Below are 22535 nucleotides of genomic sequence, written 5' to 3' on the forward strand. Positions count from 1 at the left end.
ACTTCCAAATGTGCTTTAAAAAATGTGGCTGGGGAGGATCCCACCCATAGTTCATTGTGGAGAAGGGAGAAAGTAATAAGAATTCAGACAATGGAGAGATTTCTCTGGTGTCTGTCCTTTTAGAGACTTTTGTTCTTGAAAAATATTGCCTTGCATAGCGGTCAGGTCTCCTGAGGTAGGAAGAGTCAACCCAGAACTTAAAACGTGGCTGTGAATTAGAGTTCCTTTTTCTGTGGCCCAAGAGTCGCTTTTATAGCCAGCCCCAGGTAATGCTTGCTTCTGGCCACAATCATTTGTCAGTTAAACATTACCCTATTTCAGAGACAGGAAAATTTGTGGATTGGTTAAAAGATTTCATAGAAGGAGCTTCTATCAAGACCTAGAATAGAACTTTTGAGTATCCAGATTTTTCCCTGTATAACAGAAGCGTTATTCTCTTACAAATTATACTTCCTTTGCTTCTATGAGTAGTTTTACTGTATTCATTATTTTTTTCATTGTACTTTTATTTCTTATTCTACTCTTCTCATTTAAACATACAAATTTTACAGATTTTTTTGTTTCAATTCAGTATTCATTTCAGGCAGTTAGGAAACTCACCATAATTCACTTACATATAAAAAATGTTTTTACCAGCTAAAACAATATTTTTAGTTTCAGATTTTGCTATGCTTGCAGAATCTATATGTGTTGTGATTCATTTTTATGGAAAATCTTTACATCTCTAGACTGTAGACATAGTACTTATACTTTTGGTCATCTAAGTTTAGACTAATTTTCAAGAAAGCATTTGGTCATGCATTTAAAATGTTTTCTCTTCTACTCCGAAGCCCTACTGTTTTGCTACTCCTTTGAGTACTTGTCATAGACCTATCTTTGTAAAGCTCCTTTTAACATTCCAGAAACTTTTAACTGCTCTGTTTGGAGACTGTCTCATTCTAACAATTTTTCAAAATAAATAATATGGTGTGTTTGTATCTTAATTGACAACATAAATGAGTTATAGCTCAGATGTAAGTGATTGTTTAAGAAAAACACATTGTTGATGTGTTGATGATCTTGGTTTTAACCATTTGAGAGTATATGCCATGCTTTATGATAGCCCTTATGATACTTGCATTTCAAATGATATTTTAAAGTTCTATTTCATTTTTCTGGTGACTATAACATAAGCTAATCATTTGGACCCAATGTGATTGTATAACCTAGAACTAATTTTTGAGATGTTGGACTGACCATCTTGGTGGTGGTGGTGGTTGCATGGTGGTGGTGGTCATGGGTGTGTGTGTGTGTGGTTGTGGTGGTGGTGGTGGTCGTGGGTGTGTGTGTGTGTGGTGGTGGTGGTGGTGGTGTGTGTGTGTGTGTTTAAACTGTGGCTTCTAATTTCTACTTTCAAGAAAAAAGCTGAGACTAATAATTGTCTTCTGAAAATTGCTGACATAACTGAACTGACATGGCTTAATATTTTACTCTTACATTTCTGAAACAAACAGAACATGAAATAATTCAAGAGCAAGACCAACCAACAAAAAATATAATAAAAACTAAGTAAATATGAATTTTACTGTTAATAGCTAAACAAATAAAAGAACTAAAATACTTTAAAAATTATCAAGGGCGCCTGGGTGGCTCAGTCGTTAAGCGTCTGCCTTCGGCTCAGGTCATGATCCCGGAGTCCCGGGATCGAGTCCCACATCGGGCTCCCTGCTCAGCGAGAAGCCTGCTTCTCCCTCTCCCACTCCCCCGGCTTGTGTTCCTGCTCTCGCTGTGTCTCTCTCTGTCAAATAAATAAAATCTTTAAAAAAAAAAAAAAAAAAAAAAAAAAATTATCAAAATTTGGGGCACCTGGGTGGCTCAGTCAGTTGAGTGTCTGATTCTTGATTTTGGCCCAGGTTGTGATCTCAGGGTCATGGGATCGGGCCCCACCTGGGCTCCATGCTCAGTGTAAAGTCTGCTTGGAATTCTCTCTCTCTCTCTAAAATAAACAAATAAGATCTTTTAAAAAATAATAAAAAAATAAAAATTCTAAAATTTATGATGGAGTTGTGTAGAAACTAAAAATTTGTAGTCTATTTAAAATGCAGAAGTGTTGACTGTTCAGAAACTATGTAAATAAATTGTGGGTTATGGATAAATCTGAATGTTTCTAGCTAGTCTCCATGATACTCCTTTCTGAAGAAAGTTTAGGTAAGGCTAATGATGCCAGCCAATTTAATAATGGTAACCTCTAGCACGGGGCTTTATGAGAGGTCTATTCCTTACCAGTTGGATTTGATCCCATTTGATCTCTCTTGTTTCTTTGATCTTGTAACCACTTTCCAAGTAAGGGAGCCCCACTCACTAGCAAGGACCATCTGCCTGAGGGTACCCAGTAGTGGTAGGGTATGTGTTATTGTTTTCTCATTATCTACATATTCTTAATGCCAGGACCTGTACAATGTGTTTATATCAGGATAAGACCTTGTCTCTGCGTCTTCATAACATAAAACATGTAAGTCAGTACAGTGGGAAATAGGAATATTTTTGGAAGCTATTCCTGTACCATGACAACTAGCAATAACCATACAAGGAAGTGACCGTTAACAACTAAATCTATCACATGAACCCCAAACTAAAGGTATCTCCAGCTCTTCCTTCCCTGAGCAGGATTCTTTTTTTTTTTTTTTTAAAGATTTTATTTATTTATTTGTCAGAGCGAGCGAGAGAGAGAGAACACAAGCAGGGAGAGTGGCAGGCAGAGGGAGAAGCAGGCTCCCTCCTGAGCAAGGAGCCTGATGCAGGACTCGATCCCAGGATCCTGGCATCATGATCTGAGCCAAAGGCAGATGCTTAACTGACTGAGCCACCCAGGTGTCCCTCTTAGCAGGATTCTGAAACAGAATGCTGGGCAATCACTCCAAAGTTACCCAACAAGAGGGAACTGTGATGGAAGAAAGTCCATATGGAGGGAAGACAGCTTTCTTAACTGACTAATGAAAATACTTAATTTTTTTATTTTTTTAAAGATTTTATTTATTCATTTGAGACAGAGATACAGAGAGAGAGAGCATGAGCAGGGGGAGAGGCAGAGGTAGAGTGAGAAGCAGGCTCCTCGCTGAGCCAGGAGCCCGATGTGGGGCTTGATCCCAGGACCCTGGGATCATGACCTGAGCCGAAGGCAGACGCTTAACCATCTGAGCCACCCAGGCACCCGAAAATATTTTTGTTGATTTTTTTAAATAGAACCATATGGCCATGTATCTTAGACCTCTCCAGGGCCATGGCAAGATCTGATACAAGTGAGGAGACCTGAAGCTTAACTTCATTAACTTCATGGTAAATCCACTTGTGTGTTTGTTCAGTGTGTGTGTTGTTTGAAATAAACTTGGAAGTTATTACAGGATCAAGAAAACACAATATAAATAGACAAACAATATGAGTCTATCAATATAGTATCATAAAATAGTAAAAGCTGCTTCCCACTATAGATAGGCAGATAGATAGATAGATAGATAGATAGATAGATAGATAGATAGATAGATAGATAGATAGAGTTTGCTGGATAAGCTATATGTAAAAGCTCTAAATTGATTTTTAATTTAAATCAAATATTTTATATCTAATCTTTCCTCAGCCTTATGGGTTCTGTGGGGATTACAAATGTAATTCTTACCTTTAGGGAGTTTATAAGTATTGGGATAATATACTCACATGGAATAAGAGTAATTTACAACATTATGATAATTATATCTAATAACTGTGTGCATTATGTGTAAGAATCTTGCTATCTTCACAACAACTCTGAGTTACCCAGAGAGAAGTCATTTTACAACTACAGAAACACAATCAGCAAGTAAATCTTGGAGCTAGGATCAGGATCCATGTCATTTGCCTCTTTATCTTTTTTATCCTTAAGTTTTTAAAAATCATTTCCCTCTTTTATAAATAATGAAACACTTTTTATAGTTTCATGAAGTATAATTATACTGTATTAGTTTCGTAGGGTTGCTGGCAACAAAGTACCACAAGCCCAGGAGCTTTAAGCAAATATACTGTCTTGACTCATAGTTCTGGAGGCTAGAAGTTCTAAATCAAGGTGTCAGCAGTCTTGGTTCATTCCGAGGGTGCCGAGGAAGAATCTCTTCCCTCTCTCCCTCCTAGCTTCTGGTGATTACTGGCAATCTTTGGGATTGGTGGGTTTAGATGGATCCTATCTCCTCTGCTTCCATCTTTACATGGCATTCTCCCTATATCTTTGTGTCCTCACATGGTCATCTTTTTATTAGGATACTGGTTACATTGGATTTGGGGTTCACCCTACGGCAGTATGACCTTGTCTTAACTAATTACATCTATAATGACCTTATTTCCAGATAAGATTACATTCTGAGTTAGTGGGGTTTAGGACTTCATATCTTTTTGGGGGGACACATAGTTGAATCCATAACATATACTTAGGCAGATTATTATTGTTTGGTAAATCTCATTTTTCTCTTTGAAATTCTGTCAGTAGAGAGTTTAAAGGAAAACAGTTCCTAATTGGCCACAGAAGCCACATTACTTTAAGCGAGCCATTTAACCTCTTGCAATGAAGAAAAGATAATGCGGTCTTATCTATATTATAGTGTGCCTTTGAGAATCTAGTGAAGTGATACTTTAAAAATGCTACTGCTTATTTTTTTCCAGTGGAACATTAATTTCAGATAATTGCATTTTCATTGAAAATTGACAGTGGCATTCCTTTTACTAATTAATGTTCTCTCATCAGATCAGTAGAGGTCAATATAAGTGGTGGTGTCTGTTAAATTTTCTACATAGGTATCCTGACTTTAACTAGATTATCAGAATCCCACATCCTTTTTCACTAGTACTATAAAAATTGTGGTATTAAAAAGCCCTAGAATTAACTCTTATGTTTTTTAACGAAAAATATTACAACTTAACCTTCAAGTTAGTTATTCCAAAAATCTTTATGATAAAAAGTGAAAAAAACAATATTTTATTATTCTAAAATATATGTATTTTAAGAGAAGGCCTACGTACTTTTTTATGTGACAGGTTTTTTTCTCATACTTGTTTGTAATTACTGTCATGGAATTGGAGCATTAAAAAAACTTGTTTCTTGTGCTCATAAAATTGTTCCTATTTTCTCTAGATTGACAGATGAATAGTGCAAAGCTGGCATTGACTTAAACATTTTTAGAAGGAGAGATCCCAGAAACTTTTTTGAAATCATGTTTAATCATGTGAGTAGCAGAACAGAAAAGGGAAAGAAAAAGGAAGAAAGCATTTGAAATTTATGCCAGTCAGACAGTCTGTGCCTTTAAATGTGGCAGCAAAGGTTATCTGAAGAAATGTTTGCATTGAGCCTTTTGACCATTCTACAGCTCAGGAAGGATGCAACAGTTTTGTTAGTTAAAAAACACTATACAAATGTTGAGGATGTCTGCATGACATTAGGGGATTGAAATCATTTTGTCATCCTGTGATAAGAACAAGGCCAGGTGGCTCCATTCTGTGGCTTAGGATGTGGGTTTCTTTGGTTTTGCTAGTCTCTGATGCTGAGGGAAACAAGGTATGTGTGCAAAATGAGCTGTTTTTTTAAGGGGCATATAGCGTGATAGCATAATTGTTGGCCACGGAATCTGTTCTATTGGGCATTTTGTGACATGCTGTTTTCTTTTTTGTTTGTTTTTATTTTTATTTTTTATTTATTTTTTTTACCCAGAGTTTTATGTGGGTCATGCTAAGCAATTACAAATACATTGTTTAAGATAGAAGTGTTTGGCGTTACTCTTATTGTATTTGATGGTCAGATGATTATTTGCTGTAGTGTGTATTTCAAAAATGAAAATTGCCAATTTCTAGGTCGAATGGCCTATGATGCATATATAAAGGAACTTTTTTCTTCTTCAGCAGAATGCCTCATACTAGGGTCTAGCACCGTTGCCCTAATACATGGGGTTCATTTCCTTAACACAGTCACCCTGAAATCTCAGTCTTGCCCCTTAGTCTTTTGGTTTTTCCTTACTTTGCTTTTGTTCATTAAAAAACAGCATTCTCATTCACTTGTTTACATATGAGAAAACTTACAGTTCAACCTACATACCATAGGAAGTTCCAACTTAGTCAAGATTCTTATCACCCCAGTAAGTTTAGTTTCCACTCGTTTCACACTTATTTTAGTGTGCTATCCTTCTCAGACCTGCCTTCCTTCTTTCTAAGATAGTCAGGGTTACACTCTTGAAACTGCAGATGAGAAGCTGCCTTCATATATCCAGCATCCTCATACAGGCATTTTGGCCTAAGTTATCCTTAATCCTGATGACAGTTTTGTAAACTTTCTTTTTTATTTTTCCATTGTTTAGTCATTCCTTCGTTGGTCATCCTCCAATCTTTTTTCTTTTTTTTTTAATGATAGCTTCACACATACAGTAAGATGAGTTTGCACAATATAAGCTGTCAAGTAGTCACATACCTAAGATGAAATTTTGCCTGTGGTGAAAAGGTTGTCTTCACAATTCTCATAACTTCGGAGGTCAGTTGTCACTTTGCAAATGGCAAGGCGGGAATGTGCCCAAATGCAGAAAAGAAGAACTGAAAAATCATTTTTACTGTGAGCTCATTATGATGATGTCTGTGCAAGGCATTGTTTCTAACAATTCCTGAATCATACCTATATATAATGGATGTAAGGCAAATCTTTGAATGAATGAATGATACAGATATCAAACTACCTGTCATTTGTAACCAAGAAGGCAACACACAAGGTGTTCACCTTGAGGATTCTTCTTCATCTGCAATTAGCTCGAAGTTAGGAAAGAAGCTGCTTCCTCAGGTTAGACGCCATCTCTCTCAGGATTTTGAGTAGGCTGTAATTCTGCTGCCACCTGTGTCTTTACATGGCTTGCATCCCAGGAGGGACAGATTGTCAACAATATTATTATTCTGATGTAAATATAGCTATTTCAGTGATGTAAGCATTGATGATTAAGAATTTTAAAACTAATTTAGGTCTTTTGCTTTTAGACATGCTATTGAATTACTAAACATAGATCTTTTGACACATTTTGAACCAAATTATGCTGAAAAACACAGCACTTCCCTCAACTTCTAAGCCATTTAATGGTAAACTTCAGCTTAAAGCCTTTACTTTAAAAATAAATTGAGGTAAAGTTCCTAAGGCCAAATGTGCCCAAAAATGTTAAAAGGTTTATCTTTTTTAAAAGATTTTATTTATTTATTTGAGATGGAGCAAGCGAGCGAGAGAGAGAGAGCACAAGCAGGGGAAGCAGCAGAGAGAGAGGGAGAAGCAGACTCGCTGCTGAGCAGGGAGCCCGATGTGGGGCTCGATCCCAGGACCCCGGGATCATGACCTGAGCCGAAGGCAGATGCTTAACCAACTGAGCCACCCAGGTACCCCAAAGAAAAGGTTTAAGTGAAAACATTAGACGTGTGTCTAAAAACAGATCTTGGCAAGAGCAAAATGATTTGCTTTACAATGATCACATTTGTGATTATTTGAGACAACTTTTTTCTTTTAAAATCCTGTGTAGCTCAATTAAATTTAAGTGAGTTCTTGATAAAGCTAGTAAACATAACCTGTAATCGTTTCTATTTCCCTTTCCGTTACTCATGTATTTATACATAACGTTTACCCTAATTTGATTTCTAAGTATGGTTTTGCACTCCTCTTTGTTTTGTGTTTGGGCAGAGAGGATATCACACAGAGATCTCTCATATAATACAATACGACTAGCAAAACTGGTTATGAGGTTAATTGATTTACGTTTATTTAAAACTAATTTCTTAGAACTAGAGGAGGGATGGATAACACATTAGGTATCATTTTCAAACATGTTACAGATAAAGTGATCATTTTTACAGAATGAATGCCAGGACATAATTGACAAGTACAAATGTACATAGAGAAAGTGGGATATCTTGTCACGAAAATGTATTACCATGGTGAATTTGTCTCCAGCAATGCAAAGTAAAACCTCACATTTAATTTTTCTGTAAATAAGGAACCAAAAATTACTTCTCATCCCAGAAAATGGTTTTGTTCAGGAAGTAGGATTTGTTTTACAAACTGCACACAATGCTTTCATCCAATTGACTATACTAAATTTCATCTTCACTATCAACTGAAGACCATCAACTCCTACAGTCCTATTTGAACCTCCATTCTCTTGTCTTATTGTAAAGTAGCACTTTGACTAGAAGGGAAATTTTCCTCTTTGGAGTTTCCTAGAGACAGTCATAGTAAAAGGGATGGGTATTGAAATCTTAGAGGAATAAACCGTCAAGGTTTCCGGATCCCTCCTTCTTTGCAGACCCACCATTTTTTTCTCCCCACCTCCATGCCTAAAATAGATCAATTTAAGTTTTACATATTGGGCTTTCATGTAAGATTTTAAGGACAAAATTACAGCTGCTTAAACAAAGAAAAGAATACTAGTGTTAAATCACTGGGCTGGATAATCTTTAAAGTCTCTTTTTTCTCCCTTCTTCACTGTTTCTCAAAATAGAAAGTCTGTTTTCCTGAGATGCTTCTAAATATGAAGATGTGTAAGTGAATTTTTCTAGAAATTTAAATTATATGACAGATACACTTTAACATATTTTGTCAACAAAGAATAGATGAGCTATATAAAGGATTTTTATAAGTAATTGTATGAGTACATTTTGTATGGTGGAGGTGATTCATGGAAATAATGGTTAGACAGGGTGGGGTTGTAGAAAAATCCCCATCTTACATTAGTAAGAAAAAACTAAACCTAATGGGGTGAGTGAACTTTTAAAATCTGTTTTAATTATGGAACTATTGACTTGGCAACTCAAACAATATAGTACTTTGTGAATGTTGAGCAATAACTTTTGACCTGTCTTTAGTAACACAAATATGCACAGTCATTTTCCATTTAATATTTAATAATATATTATAGTTTCTATGTAGGTTTAGTCACCGGTTTTTTTTTTCATTGTCTCATTATTCATTTTACTTAACTATTGAAAGTTATTTAGTGAACATGAGAAATATAGCCTAATGTCTGATGTCCTTACTAAGTGACTAATTCCTGTTTTTTCATTAATGTTTCTGTTAAGAGCTAATGGCTACTGGGGTGCAGTAGTGAACAAGAGGAAATTTCTGTCTTCATGAAGCTTACATTCTAATGGCAGAGGCAGACAGGAAACAACTAGATACACGATATGCCTGATAGTGATAAGTCCTAGGATGAAAAATAAAGTAGGTTTAGGGGATACAGTATGATGGAAGCTGATATTTTCAATATGGTGGCCAAGGAAAGCCAATCCGACAGGTGATGCTTGAGCAGAGATTTGAGTCAAATTATGCCAGTATCTGGGGAGAGAATTTCCCATCTGAGAGAATAGTGAATGTTAAAACCTTTGGTTGGGAACATATTAGGTGTGTTCAAGGAAGAGTGCAAAGACTGTTTGGTAAGGATACAGTGAATATGGTAGCTAAGGTCAAAGAAGCCAGACCTTGCAGGCTGTGGTCAGAAGTTAGGATTTTATTTAAATATATGTATATATGTTAATTGGAGGACTTTGATTAAGAGAGGGACATGATTAGATTTAAAGGGCTTACTGTAGCTGCTGTATAGAGGAAGGACATTCCATGAGACAAAGGGTGTAAGGTTTAAGCAGAAAGATCAGCGTGGAGGCTACTGTAATAGCTCGCTAGGGATGATGGCAACTTGGATTAGGACAGTAGCAATTGGAGATGTGCAAAGTGATCAAATTGTAGAAATATTTTGAAGGTAGTTGGCAAGATTTTCTAATAGACCAGATGTGGAACATAAGAAAAAAGAAAGAAATCAGAGATGATTCTAAGACCTTTGGGCTAAAGAATTGGGTGAATGAATATATATACTCACACTAGTTCACGTAAAAGAGGGTTGGAAGTTTAAGATGTTCAAAAAACACATTGTGTACAAATAGTTTGGGATGAGTACATACATAAAGGTGGGAGACCCTATAACTTATTGGCTCTGAAATGAGCAAATTGGATATCACTCCACAACTGAGCTCTGCTATTAATGAAAGCATTTGTTGCTAAAAAAATAATCATGCTTTGCAAAAATACACAACAAAAACATAGGACTTATGGGAAAATGATATTCTGGTATAATACTCAAAAACTTGTTAGTGACATATTTTTTTAAAAGATCATAAATGTTAAGTGGTTAACAAATAAATACTGCAATATATTTGGTACTTTAGATTTCAAAATATATTATTCCCTGGTGGAAGTGGCTATGGAAAGCATTGCAAGATTGTGAGTTTCTGTGGAGTGATGCAAGGAGGCTTACTGAAATCTGAAGGAAAATTGTAACACCAGATGTGAATGGGTGTGAGTCACACCTCACACAGTGAACCGAGGTAGCTGGTAGATGTTTGTTTTGAAGTGTGTGCTTTTCATGTATTTCTAGTTCAGCTGAGTGCAGTTTTTTGCATTCACCGTGTTTCTTGTGGAGGAAATCTCTCATAAATGAGCAAATGTGAAATTTGAGTTATACCATTATTCCCTAATTTATCAATTGCACTTGAATAATACATTTTCAAAAGAAGTTGTACAGCAGAACTAACATCTAGTGACTTTGGGCACATTACTTACCCTCTTGGAGCCTTGATTGCCTCATATGTAAAATAGGGATAATAGTATTCACCTTATAGGGCTTGAGGGAGGGTGAAGTGAATGTATGCATGCTCGTTGGGAAGAGAATATTTGTTAAAAATTGAAGACTTTCCTATAACCTCTATTTAGAAATTGCTTTACCTAGAAAAATTAAAAATGTAAAGATACATGTTTATATGATTTTTATTTCTCTAGTTTCGTATCGATGTAGGTACATAAGTTTAGCTTTTTATAGATGATTTATGTAAGCAATAATGCCTTGCTTTCCTGTGGGAGTACATGGTAGAAAGTTAGCATGAGATTTTTGCTTAATTTTCTCTGTAATGATAATTCCTTTATTAAAACAGTATAATTATGTAACTGCTAGCTAATTGACACTATATCTTTCATCTTCTTTCCTCTTTCCTTTACTCCCTTTGTCTCAGTTGAGGCCTTAATTTTTCATCTTTTGTATTACCATAATAAAATTGAATTTCCTCTGTTTTCTGCCTCTTTCTCTATCCCTGGTACTAAGATGTACCTTCTTCCTCTGTGGCCCCAATTCATCCATCCTCCCTACTACTGCCAGAGTGACAAACTGATCAGCCCATCTGCTTGCTCAGAACTCTCCTCACTCCCCAGCCATCTCCTCCTATGACATCACACACTGTGGCCATCCTGAATGATCTGATTCTTGCCCAAGTTGCTAGAGATGCCTGGAGTGTATCTGTCTGTTGCAGACCCATCCACTCTTTATGTATATCCCTTCCACAGCAATTCAACTGGATGATAATTATTCCCAAATTATTGAAATGCCTCATTGAAATCTAAGCCTTTTATGCTCAGAGATTTTATATTTCTTGTTACCCTTTGGAGGTCTAGCCCATACCAGATGTTCAATAAGTATCAGGGAAATAAATGAGGGAAGGAAGGTCTGAACATTGAGCCAAGTGTAGATCAGGATTTTTACAGAATTGAACACCTGGGCTCAGTGTTAATGAGTTGTTTACTTCAGCTTTCATCATTCATTGTTTCACTTAACTTCACATTCCTTTATTTTCTACAGCCAGGATAAAAATATTTTCATATCTCAGCCATATATTGTAATGGTTTAAGAACACAGTGTCTGGAGCCACACTGACTTGGTTCTACTCTTGGCCCTGCCAATTACCAGTTTGATGACCTTAGGCAATTTATCAGACTTCTCAGTGCCATAGTTTCCTGATCTGTACAATAATTATACCTCATTTACCTCCTAGGCTTATTGTGATGATTAAATGAACTGTTAATTGTAGCTGGCACATGGTAAATAATCAGTATTTGCCATTATCTTAAGAACAGATGCCTGTTGCCCTTTCCTCTGTGGGTACTAGGTTCCTCAAGACATGATATTTTCTGGCTTTTCTAAGACTTCAGGGCAAACCCTGGCAGATTTTTGCCCAGCTATTATCTCAGCCAAGCAGTCATGATGGTATAACTTGCTGTTAAGTTTCAAGGACTTTTTCTCTTCTTTCACTCTAAATCATCCTTCCTCCTACCCTTCAAAAGTAGGAACAAAGGTCCTGTAGGTCTTGATTCACAGACTCTATAAAGTCCTTTTTCTGACTATTTTCTCCCTCTGAATAGAAACATAGTTGATTAACAACTGAGTGTCTCTCCCTGATAAGTTTGTTCAGCAGCTGTGCACATTCCCTTGCATAAAACAGATGCCCTTTCAGTAGATCACTGGTGAACCATTGCAGCTGGCTGACTGTGTTCTTTTTGCTGTCATTTTACAGTGGTTCAGACTTCTCAAGTATTATCCAGACCTTTTTTTTTCTTGAACGTTTTTTAAAACAATTTTTTTAAATATTTTATTTATTTATTTGGCAGAGAGAGAACACAAGCAGGGGTAGCAGCAGGCAGAGGGAGAGGGATAGGGAGGAGCAGGCTCCCCACTGAGCAGAGAGCACAACGTGGGGCTCAATCCCAGGACCCCAGGATCATGACCTCAGCCGAAGGCAGATGCCCAACTGGCTGAGCCACCCAGGCTCCCCACTTGAACGTTTTTTTTAAACACAGAAGAAAATATAGAGAGTTACAGACAATCAGAAGAACATTCTCAAATGATTCTTGGCTACTTAAGAGGTGATGCTTCCTTTAAATTGAATAAAGAGGGGCGCCTGGATGGCTCAGTTGTCAAGCATCTGCTTTCAGCTCAGGTCATGATCCCAGGGTCCTGGGATCGAGCCCTGTACTGGGCTCTCTGCGGGAAGCCTGCTTCTCCTCTCCCACCACCCCCCTGCTGTGTTCCTTCTCTTGCTGTGTCTCTCTCTGTCAAATAAATAAATAAAATCTTTTTAAAAAAATAAAATAAATTGAATAAAGAAAATCTGGCCCAATTAAGGTGTCAGTCATTGATGCAAGTTAATCAAGGCTATTTTTAGTTCACCCAGTCTTGAAGCTCTCAAGGCAAACCCCCTTTTGTACTGCTCATTAGGCACTGTATTATTGCTCCCAATCCTGTACATGCTAACTGTTCAGCCAGCTGTTAAAGGTGAGTAAAGGAAACAGTCAACAAAACAAAGAGGCAGCCCACAGATTGGAAGAAGATATTTGCAAATGACACTACAGACAAAGCACTGATTTCCAAGATCTGTAAAGAACTTCTCAAACTCAACACCCAAAAAACAAATGATCAAGTCAGAAAATGGGCAGAAGACATGAACAGACACTTCTCCAAAGAAGACATACAAATGGCTAACAGACACATGAAAAAATGTTCATCATCATTAGCCATCAGGGAAATTCAAATCAAAACCACATTGAGATACCACTTTACACCAGTTAGAATGGCAAAAATGGACAGGGAAAGAAACAGCAAATGTTGGAGAGGTTGTGGAAGGGGAACCCTCTCTGGAAAACAGTGTGGAGTTGCCTCAAAAAATTAAAAATAGAGCTACCCTATGACCCAGCAATTGCACTAGTGGGTATTTACCCCAAGGAAACAAATGTAGTGAAAAGAAGGACCATATGCACCCCAGTGTTCATAGCAGCAATGTCCGCAATAGCCAAACTGTGGAAAGAGCTGAGATGCCCTTCGACAAATGAATGGATAAAGAAGATGTGGTCCATATATACAATGGAATATTACTCAGCCACCAGAAAGGATGAATACCCAACTTTTACATCAACATGGATGAGACTGGAGGAGATTGTGCTAAGTGAAATAAGTCAAGCAGAGAAAGTCAATTATCATATGGTTTCACTTATTTGTGGAACATAAGGAATAGCATGGAGGACATAGGAGAAGGAAGGGAAAAATGAAGGGGGAAAATCGGAGGGGGAGACGAACCATGAGAGACTATGGACTCTGAGAAGCAAACTGAGGGTTTTGGGGGTGGGGTGGGGGGATGGGTTAACCCAGTGATGTGTATTAAGGAAGGCACATACTGCATGGAACACTGGGTGTTATACGAAAACAATGAATCATGGATCACTACATCGAAAACTAATGATGTAGAGCCCGTGGCGGACCTGTGACAAGCAGAGGAAGTGGCTCAAAGGGGCTGTCCCAGACCTTCGGGAGCACTAGGCTAAGAACTGGAGGTGTCATGAAAACCACCGCTCAACCTAAACCAAAATGGGAAAGGAAAAGACTCACATCAACCTCGTCGTCATTGGACATGTAGATTTGGGCAAGTCTACCACTAGTGGTCCTGTGATCTACAATGTGGTCGGATCAACAAAACTATCGAAAAATTTGAGAAGGAGGCTGCTGAGATGGGAAAGGCTCCTTCAAGTATGTCTGGGTCTTGGATAAACTGAAAGCTGAACGTGAACGTGGTATCATCATTGATACCTCCCTGTGGAAATTCGAGACCAGCAAGTATTATGTGACCATCACTGATGCCCCATGACACAGAGACTTTATCAAAAATATGATTACAGGCACATCTCAGGCTGACTGTGCTGTCCTGATTGTTGCTGCTGGTGTCGGTGAATTTGAAGCCAGTATCTCCAAGAATGGGCAGACCCGTGAGCATGCCCTTCTGGCTTACACACTGGGTGTAAAACAACTAATTGTTGGTGTTAACAAGATGGATTCCACTGAGCCACCCTACAGCCAGAAGAGATACGAGGAAATCATTAAGGAAGTCAGCACCTACATTAAGAAAATCGGCTGCAACCCTGACACAGTAGCATTTGTGCCAATTTCTGGTTGGAATGGTGACAACATGCTGGAGCCAAGTGCTAACATACCTTGGTTCAAGGGATGGAAAGTCACCCGTAAAGATGGGAATGCCAGTGGAACCACACTGCTTGAAGCTCTGGATTGCATTCTGCCACCAACTCATCCAACTGACAAGCCCTTGCATCTGCCTCTCCAGGACGTCTACAAAATTGGTGGTATTGGTACTGTCCCTGTGGGCCGAGTGGAGACTGGTGTTCTTAAACCTGGCATGGTGGTCACCTTTGCTCCAGTCAGTGTTACAACTGAAGTAGTCTGTTGAAATGCACCATGAAGCTTTGAGTGAGGCTCTTCCTGGGGACAACGTGGGCTTCAATGTCAAGAACATATCTGTCAAAGATGTTCATCATGGCAATGTGGCTGGTGACAGCAAAAATGACCCACCAACGGAAGCACTGGCCTTACGGCTCAGGTGATTATCCTGAACCATCTAGGCCAAATCAGTGCTGGATATGCACCTGTGCTGGATTGTCACACAGCTCACATTGCTTGTAAGTTTGCTGAGCTGGAGAAGATAGATCATCGTTCTGGAAAAAAGCTGGAAGGTGGTCCCAAGTTCTTGAAATCTGGTGATGCTGCCATTGTAGATATGGTTCCTGGCAAACCTATATGTGTTGAGAGCTTCTCTGACTATCCTCCTCTGGGCCGTTTTGCTGTTCGTGACATGAATCAGACGGTTGCTGTGGGTGTCATTGAAGCAATGGAAGCTGGAGCTGGCAAGGTCACCAAGTCTGCCTAGAAAGCTCAGAAGGTTAAATGAATATTATCCCCAATACCTGCCACCACAGTCTTAATCAGTGGTGGAAGAACGGTCTCAGAACTGTTTGTGTCAATTAGCCATTTAAGTTTAATAGTAAAAGACTGGTTAATGATAACAATGCCTTGTAAAAACCTTCAGAAGGAAAGGAGAATGTTTTGTGGACCATTTGCTTTTTTTTGTGTGTGTGTGTGTGTGGCAGTTTTAAGTTATTAGTTTTTAAAATCAGTACTTTTTAATGGAAACAAACTTGACCAAAGATCTGTCACAGAATTTTGAGACCCATTAAAACAAAAGTTTAATGAGAAAAACAAAAACAAAAACAAACTAATGATGTATTGTGTGGTGACTAACATAACATAATAAAATAATAAAGGTGAGTAAGAAACAAAAAAATACTTTTTAGACAGAATGCAACTCCATATTGTTTCACCAAAATTCTTAATACACAATAATTGGTAAATGTAAAAGAAGTTACTTTATAAAGTTAGAAAAATTTTGATTTGTATTTTTATTGCTGATTACTTACATGTTGTGTTATTTCCCCAAATAATATGTTTTAAATCATTAAATTTTACCTTTGATCTTTAGTTTATAATAATAATTATATAATAAAAATAGGGGCCTTCATCTTGATTGGATATGGATTTAAAAACAATCTGGTTGAAAACGGGGAGACATTTAACCAGCATTGGGTTTAAATGCTGTAGGTAGTGAGTTTTTTTCTTCTAAAATTTCAGAAGATGGTGATGATGCCCAGATATGTCAATCATTAGGTGGAGTGTTATTCTCTGACACTAGAGTTGAACTTAATGTTGCAGTAAAAATACACCTGACAATATTTTTTACTTAGTCGTTAATGCTGCTTTATTGAAGTATATTTTGCATAGTGTAAAAGTCACTATTTTAAGTGTTTAGTCTTTTTTTACATAAATTTATAGGCATGTATATCCATCACTATAGTTCAGTTTTAACCATTTCCCATCCCCCCCAAACTTATTTTGCTCTTGTTTGCAGCCTGACTCCCAGGCTTATTGATCTCCTTTCTATCTCTGTAATTTTGCCTTTTCTTGATATTTCATGTAATTGAATCACATTCATGGAGTTTTTTCCATGTGGCTGCTTTCATATAGCATGAATTTGAGGTTCATTCACATTGTAGCATGGATCAGTATTTCCTTCATTTTCATTACTAAAGAGTATTCCCCTGTATGGACATACCACATTTTTCCCCATTTACTAACTGATGCACATTTGGATTATGTTTACTTTTGGTTCTTAAGAACAGTGCTGATATGAGCATATGCATACAGTTCTTTGAGTGGACATATGTCTTCTACTCTCCTGGATGGATTCCTTGGAGGGGAATTGCTGGGTTGTATGGTAAGATCATGTTTAAATTCTTAAGAAAATGTCAAACTGTTTTTCTAAAGTGGCTGTATTGTTTTATATTCACACCAGCAATATATAAGGATTCCATTTTTTCCACATCCTTACCAACACTTGTCATTGTCTGTCTTTTTGATTATGGCTATGCTAGTAGGTATAAAGTGATATCTCCTTTTGGGTTTGTTTTGGATTTCTTTAATGACTAACTATATTGAACATCATTTCATTATCTTATTGTCCATTAATATATCATCTTCAGAGAAATGTCTATTCAGATCCTGTACCCATTTATTAATTGGGTTGTCCATCATCTTACTCAGTTTTAAGAATACATCTTTATGTATTCTGAACTCAAGTCCATCAGATATATTTGTAGATATTTCCCATCTGTGAATTGTCTTTTCATTTCCTTAAAGTTGTCTTTTGAAGTGCAAACGTTTTCCATTTTAATCAAGTCTAATTTATCCATTTTGTCTTTTATTGCTGGTGTCCTGTGAGTTGAATGTTTAATATTTTCACATTTAATGTAAGTATAGTAGTTATGGTGGGATTTACACCTGCTATTTTGCAGTTTGTTCTCTGTCTCATGCCTTTATTTCTTGCTCCGTGCCTCCTTACTGTCTCCCTTCTGTGAAATATTTTTTAGTTCACCATTTTAGCTTCTCTGTTCATTTTGTAGACTATTTTTAAAAAATATTTTTTGTGGTGGTTCCAGGAACTGCAATATGCATCTTTACTTATTACCATTTATTTCAGAAATACTACCTTAATTCTAGTAAAATATAGAAACTTTATTCTAATACACAGACATACCTCATTTTATTGCACTTTGTGCTTTATACATAATGCATTTTTAACAAATTGACGGTTTGTGGCCACGGGTCTATCGGGGCCATTTTTTCCAACTATGTTTGCTCCCTTCGTATCTCTGTGTCACATTTTGGCAATTCTCACAATATTTCAAACTTTTTCATTATTATTATATTTGTTATGGTGATCTGTGATCAGTGATTATGACTCATTGAAAGCTCAGATGGTTAGCGTTTTTTAGCAATAAAATATTTTTAAATTAAGGTACTGACATTTTTTAAGACATAATACTATTGCACACCTACTAGGCTACAGTATGGTGTAAACATAACTTTTATATGTACTGGGAAGCCAAAATATTCATTTAACTAGCTTTGTTGCGATATTCACTTTATTGTAGTGGGCTGGAACTGAACCCACAGTATCTCTGAGGTAGGCTTGTGTATCCTTTTCTTCTCCCCTCCTTTGTTCTCTTGTCATATAAATTATGTCACTATAAACTTAGTGCACAGTGTTATAATTATTCCTTTTTCATAATCTTATGTCTTTTAAAAAAGAGAAGAAATGAGAACATGTATATTTGTAGGATCTTTTATATTTACCCACATATTTGTCATTTGCAGCACTCTTTTGCTAGATTTGAGTTACTGTCTTATGTCACTTCCCATCTTTTTTCTTCCTGTTAAATAAAATTATATCATTAAATATATTGCAATCCTTATATGTTAATATAATTATATTCTTTATAATGTATATATTAGTTAAAATTAAATTAAAATATATATTTTTATTGAGCTATAATTGACACATAACATTGTATCTGCTTAAGGCATACAATGTGTTGGTTTAATACATTTGTATATTAGAATAGGTTTACCACTGTAATGTTAACTAACGCCTCTATCACTTCACACAATTATTATTTCTTTTTTGTGGTTAGAACAATTAAGATCTATTTTCTTAGCAGCTTTGAAGTCTATGATACAGTATTGTTGCCTACAATCACTATGCTGTGCATTTAATCTCTAGGACGTACCTTATCTACTAGTGACAAGTTTGTATTATTAAACATCTCCCCAATTCCCATTCCCCCAAGTCCCTGGTAACCACCATTCTGCTCTGTTTTCACAAGTTTGGCTTTTATAGATTCCACATATTAATAGTACCATCTAGTATTTGTCTTTATGTGTCTGACTTACCTCACTTAGCATAATGCCTTGGAGGTCCATCCATGTTGTCGCAAATGACAGAATTTCCTTTCTTCTCATTGCTGAATAATATTCCATTGTATATATGTACCACATCTTTTTTATTCATCCATTGATGGACACTTAGTTTTTGTCCATGTCTTTGGCTATTATGAATAATGTTGTAGTAAACATGGGAGTGCAGACATCTCTTCGAGATCCTGTTTTCATTTCCTTTGGATATATGCCCAGAAGTGGAATGGCTGGTAGTTCTATTTTTAATTTTTTGAGGAACCTGTCCACTGTTTCCCATAGTGCTGCACCAGTTTACATTCCCACCAACAGTGTACTTGTGGGTTTTCTTTTCTTCACACCCTCACCAACACTTATCTCTTCTGTTCTTGATAATAGTCATTGTAACAGGTGTGAGGTGATACCTCATTATGCTTCTGATTTGCATTTCCTTGAGGATTACTGATATTGAGCATCTTTTTGTATGCCTGTTGGCCATTCAGATGTCCTCTTCTGAAAAATATCTATTTAGTTCCTTTGCCCATTTTTTAATCAGATTGTTTGTTTTTATGTTATTGAGTTGTATGAGTTCTTTATATGTTTTGGATATTAACCCTTTATCTGTTTGCAAATATCTTCTCTCATTCCATAGGTTGCCTTTTCATTGTGTTGATTGTTTCTTTTGTTGTGCAGAAGCTTTTGAATTTGACGTAGGCCCACTTGTTGATCATGTCACTTTCCTTTCAATCTGAAAGATTTGCTTTAGTATTTCTTATAAGGTAAGTCTGCTAGCAACATCTTCTCTCAATCTTTGTGTACCTGAGGATGTCTTTATGAAAAATGGTGTTACTGGATATAGATTTCTTGGTTGGCAATTTTTTTCCTCTAGCACTTTGAACATGGTATTCCATTGCTTCTTGCCTTCTTCTTCTTTTTTTTTTTAATGTAAAGTTATCTGTTAGTGTTATTGTGATTCTCTATATGGGACCAGTCATTTTTCTTCTGGCACTTTTATAATTTTCTCTTTTTGGGGGGGCATATAACATGTGTAGGTATGAATGTCTTTGAGTTTATTCTACTTGGGGTTTGTTGAGATTGGATGCATTGATTAATGTTGCTTTTTGTTTTTAAATCAAATTTGGTTTTCAGCCATAATTACTTTGAATATTGTCTTCTTTCCCCTCATTTTTTCTGGGACTCTGTTTATACTTATATTGGTGTACTTGATATTATATGAGGTTCTGTTGATTTATTTTTTGGTCATTGTTTTTCTTTCTTTTTTAGAATGGATAGTAGATTTAAGTTCAAATTTACTGATTCTGTATTTTGACAGGTCAGATTTGCTATTGAACCACTCTAGTGAATCATTCATTTCAGTTATTGTAGTTTTCAACTTCAGAATTTTGATTGTTTTTTAATAATATGGCTTTATGATATTCCATTCAGTAGATCATTGGTGTCATGCTTGAGTTCTCTGAACATGGTGGAACATGTTTATTCTTTGAATTAATTTATAATTGGTGCTTTGTAGTCTTTATCTGTTAAATCCAACATAAAAGGACATTCAGAAATTGTTTCAGTTGGCCTCTTTTTTCCTGAGTCAGTAGGTTACACTTTTGTGTTTCTTTATATGTCTGATAATTTCTTTCTGTTGAACACTGGATGTTTTAGATAATATTTTATAGCAATTCTAGATTCTAATATTTTTTTCCCCTGAGGGTTGTTGTGGTTCTTTTTGTGTGGTTGGTAATTATTTAGACTAAACACCAAACTGTGTGGCCCCTGATGTCTCTGTTTAGTGTTTCCTGTTTTTGTTTTTTTAACCATCTTTATTTTTAAACCTCGCCTATTAGGTGTTTTCCTCTGTTTTCTGCTTAGCTTCATCTTTAATCAGTTATTGGTCAGAGATTATGCTCAAATAGTTGGAACCAGTATGGCTTCCTCTCTCTGGTTATAGATCTGTGCTGATTTAGGAAGCATATTCAGTGTATAGGCTATTTTAAGTTTTTCCTGGCTCTTATTTTCCACTGTGCTCTGTTGTATCTCCTCTGTGTGTTAGCTCAGGTTCTGTTTTCTAAGAATGTATGAGTGGCTTGCACCCACTCCAGTCTCTGCTGCACGTAGACCAACCTCAGTCAGTGCAGGATATTTGGCGATCTCATCTGGCCCCATGTGGCTGTCTCACCTCCCAGAATTACCTATTAAGTTTCTCACTTGCCTGCCAGGCTGTTGCTTGCCTGAAAAAGACCCAGTACTTCAACAGATGGAAACAGTGGCCTCCCTTTCTTCCATGTGCCACTAAGATCACCATTTTAACTGACAACACTTTAAATCAAGTGACCCCGTCTTTGACAGCAGCAGCTAAACTTGCAGTTATCACATTATGCCTCGCCCTAATTGAACTGCTGCACATGCAGAGCTGGGGTTCATCAGAAGCCCCAGGAAAAATCGTCACCAACTGATGCCGTTCTTACTCAAAGTTCAGTGGTTTTTATTAATAACCGTTTGTCAGTTTGTTGTAAGCCTTGGGTTGATTTTCTGAGTGCTGAAATGGTTGTTTTTGACAGTTCTGTTAAGCTTTATGGTGTTTTGGGGAATGACGGTGGGGGGGACTTGTTTCCCTCCTATCATGCAGGAGTCAATCTGCATTTTTGTTTAAGTATGTGGTGCTGTTTATTTTCCAAACTAAAATGGTTCAAATATGACAGATAATCAGAAATTCACGTTTTCATGGTTATCTTCTCTCCTTGTCTGAAATTCTGTATTTGAGGGGAAAAAAATCCCACTGTGGAAGAAAATGACTCCCTTAATTCACATTTCAAAACACTTTTTGAGGTTAGGACTGCAGGAGACTAAATATGTGGGTTGAATATCTGAACAAGTGGTATATAGGGTATTAGCAAGAAGAAAAGCACTTTGTGTCAAATCATTCATTGTTCAAGTTCATAACTTTGATATTGCCTGCTCAAGCTAAGCCTGTCCTAACCAGGCTGAGCATTTAAGTAGAATTGGGCTGAAAGTAAGCAGGTGAAGATTAGAACTGTTAAATATATGTGTTTATGTTCACTCTCAAGAGATTACTCTTCTCTCTCGCTCCTTTATTATCCATGGGATGTGATGTTTGTACTGGTCAAGAGCCCCTCGGGATGTGGAGTCAGAGAGACATAGATTCTAACACCACCTTTGTGTCCCTGTATAAGTTACATGACTGGTGTAAGTCTCAGTTTTCCTTTTGTAAAGAGATAAGAGTAATATCATTTTTGTGTTTTCTGTAAGAATTGAATTATATCATTTCTATTATTGTTAGAGTTCTCTTAATGTCTAGACCAACACTTCTCTAAGCAGCAGTGTTGAATTGTTTTGCAAAGTAGATTTCTGTAAGAATAGAATCATGTGTCTGTTGGCCATCTGTATGTCTTCTTTGCAAAAATGTCTATTCAGGTCTTCTGCCTACTTCTTTTTTCTTTTTTTTTTGGTGTTGAGTTGACAAGTTCTTTTCATATTTTGGATATTAGCCCCTTATCAGAT

At 36.8% G+C, this 22535-nt stretch overlaps 1 protein-coding gene and 1 pseudogene across 4 annotated transcripts in view; both read left to right on the forward strand.

Moving 5' to 3' along the window:
* Positions 1 to 22535, forward strand: part of SUPT3H (SPT3 homolog, SAGA and STAGA complex component) — a 540470-nt gene that overhangs the window by 206536 nt on the left and 311399 nt on the right. The window lies entirely within an intron of this gene.
* On the forward strand, positions 14244 to 15936 carry LOC118550677 (putative elongation factor 1-alpha-like 3 pseudogene; annotated as a pseudogene).

Source organism: Halichoerus grypus, chromosome 9 (genome assembly GCF_964656455.1).
Source record: "Halichoerus grypus chromosome 9, mHalGry1.hap1.1, whole genome shotgun sequence".
Lineage (NCBI taxonomy): Eukaryota > Metazoa > Chordata > Mammalia > Carnivora > Phocidae > Halichoerus > Halichoerus grypus.